The sequence below is a fragment of the Rutidosis leptorrhynchoides genome, chromosome 2 (assembly GCF_046630445.1).
Source record: "Rutidosis leptorrhynchoides isolate AG116_Rl617_1_P2 chromosome 2, CSIRO_AGI_Rlap_v1, whole genome shotgun sequence".
Taxonomy (NCBI): domain Eukaryota; kingdom Viridiplantae; phylum Streptophyta; class Magnoliopsida; order Asterales; family Asteraceae; genus Rutidosis; species Rutidosis leptorrhynchoides.
The window spans coordinates 306466868-306470120 of record NC_092334.1 but is presented as its reverse complement, the minus strand read 5'-3'; positions in this window follow the sequence as shown (position 1 = coordinate 306470120).

Here is a 3253-nt window from a genome sequence, read left to right as displayed (position 1 = left end):
TCTCCACGTATATCCGCTCAGAAATGTCAAACAGTTTTGACCATGCCCGATGAGTTTTATTTCCAACTTGAAACTCTAAAATGTTCCTCATCTCTGCCGCCCATCCACACTATTCCAAAACTCCCCAATCAGTGGTTTTAAAACAATCTTTTCTATGACTTATCCATGTCCTCATGAATGGCTCGTACGTCTGTGCGTGGTCGTGATCGCATAGGCAGTCAGGTAGATCATAATCGGGTGCAATGTACATTCTGTTATCCATATGTAAAAATGAGAAAACGTAGGTTATGTTCCAAAATTAATAAATAAGATGAAGTGCATAATATTTTCGAAATTTTTTCAAAATGGGGGCTTTAAAAATAGCACTTTCCATATTCCTTTTTATATAATAATTATAGCCACATTTGCTACAAACAATATATAACTACACCATAAGGTATATTACAACATATTTTAATGCGTACCCGTGATTGCAAAACAATATTTAGCAAAATATTCTTATAACGAGCTAATATGTAATAAACATATTTAGGCAAAGATATTAATATCCAAGCTTGCAATGAAATATATTGACAATCCTTTCTATAATAATGATTACGAGTTCCGAATTATTATCGAAATTTTGAAAAATATTAGTTAAAACACGTATACTATCAAGAAATCCAAGAACGGGTCTTCGTTGTGACAGGATTTTAGGACAATTTTGAAAAACATTAAAAGGCGAAGTTGTTTGTTATTTTAAACATTTTTGGGTATGTTATTTCAATTTTGAGTTTAGTTGCGCATGTATTTGGTTCATGAACTTTGGTGTTTGTTTTTGTAGTTTTTGGGTGTATGTGAAAGGATGTATATGTTGTCATGACTCGGAAAATTTTGACTATTTTTAAATCAAACTCTCGATACGATATAATAAAAGTCTGTTAGGTTGAGTCTCAAAAGTTTTGAACTGTTTCATATATTCAATTGACCTGCGACTGTTCTCGACGATTCACGAACAACTAATTGTAAATAGATACATATATAGTTTATATATATATATATATATATATATATATATATATATATATATATATATATATATATATATATATATATATATATAAAATAATTTGAAATATTATTCGAAATAATATATGATTAAATTGTTGGAAATAAATATGTAAAATAATATGCGATGTTATAAAAATTATTATATATATATATATATATATATATATATATATATATATATATATATATATATATATATATATATATTACTTGTAAATATATAAAATAATATTAAATCTATTTATTTAAAAATATATAACATATATTTATGTGGTAAAACTTGTTATTTAAAACTGATTTTATATATATATATATATATATATATATATATATATATATATATATATATATATATAGTAAATGGAATATAAATGATTTAGAGCTTAAATAGTAAACAATTGTAATACTCGGTTGGTATTTCGTTAGTGTTCATATAGATCTAATACATATATATGAAGGATTAAGATAAAAATTGGACTGTAAATTGATTACGAAGATTTTAGGTTTGATAAAAATATTTTTACCTTTTTAGATTAAAGGTTAGTACTCTGTACATATTAATTGGAACAGAAAATAAATAATTAACGAACTTTTTTGATCAGGTTTCAAACAATTAATGACCAGAATAAATTAATGGTCTTAATTTAAAAATTTGCAATTCTTTGGAACACTTCTATACGTTAACTGTTTAGCAATGGACACGATATAGCTATCCATGATAAACTGTCGGTAGATGAAGTTAAAATAAGTGGCTGCTACTCTATTCCTAATTGATTGAATTGATTTAAAGTTTCTGTTATCTTTCTTATAATTAAACTTTATGATAATGCTAAATACGAACATATATTTCATAGCATTATCCCTCAAGAAAGACAAGCTTTTAGTTGCAATTGTTCTATTTGCAAGTGATATTCGTTTAAATAATAAAAGGTGAAGACAAAAGACAGATTCGACGAATTGAAGACGCAAATGACCAAAATGCTAAAAAGTACAAAGTACAATCCAAGTGGTTCAATTTATTGATAAGAAACGTCTCAAAATTACAAGAGTACAAGCCGCAAAACGCAAAGTACAAGATATTAAATAGTACTCAAGGACGTTCGAAAATCCGGAACTGGGACATGAACCAACTATCAACGCGCGATGCAACGGAGCTAAAATGACAAGTCAACTATGCACATGAATATAATATAATATATAAATAATTCTTAAAATTATATATATATTATATATATATATTAAAAACCGTCGACAAACAAGAAAACAAAAGCATGTGGTCTGATCCAGCTGGCCATGCGATTGCATGGCCTGGAAGCACAAAAGCCATGCGATCGCATGGGGAACTGTAGCAGCTCACATTCTATAAATTGCACGATTTCTGGCCGAGAACATACACATCTTTTTCTATTTTCTTTCTCTTATCTCTCAATTTATATTTATATTTTAATTATATTTTTAATTTAAATTAATAATAATAAGGTGATAGTGGCAAATGTTTTAAGTTTGTAAGTCGAAATTCTGTCCGTGTAACACTACGTGATTAATACTCATTGTAAGTTATGTTCAACCTTTTTAAATTAATGTCTTATAGCTAAGTTATTATTATGCTTATTTAAATCGAAGTAATCATGATGTTGGACTAAATATTAAAGACGGGGTTATTGGGCTTTGTACCATAATTGAGGTTTGGACAAAAGACCGACACTTGTGGAAATTGGACTATGGATTTACAAAAGACCAACACTCGATCGGACACGATGGGCGGGATATTTATAAGTACTAATAATCGTTCATTTAACCGGACACAGATATGGATTAATAGTCAATGGACTCATTAAAACAGGGGTGGATTACATACAAGGACACTTGGTGTAATTGATAATAAAGTATTAAAACCTTGGATTGCACACAGTCGATATCCTGGTGTATTTATTAAACAAAGTATTAAGACCTTGTTACAGTTTAAGTCCCCAATTAGTTGGAAAATTTGACTTCAGATATAATGATAATTTGACGAGGACACTCGCACTTTATATTTATGACTGATGGACTGTTATGGACAAAAACCAGATGGACATATCGAATAATCCAGGACAAAGGACAATTAACCCATGGTAATAAATTAAAATCAACACGTCAAACATCATGATTACAGAAGTTTAAATAAGCATAATTCCTTTATTTTATATCTCATCGCACTTTT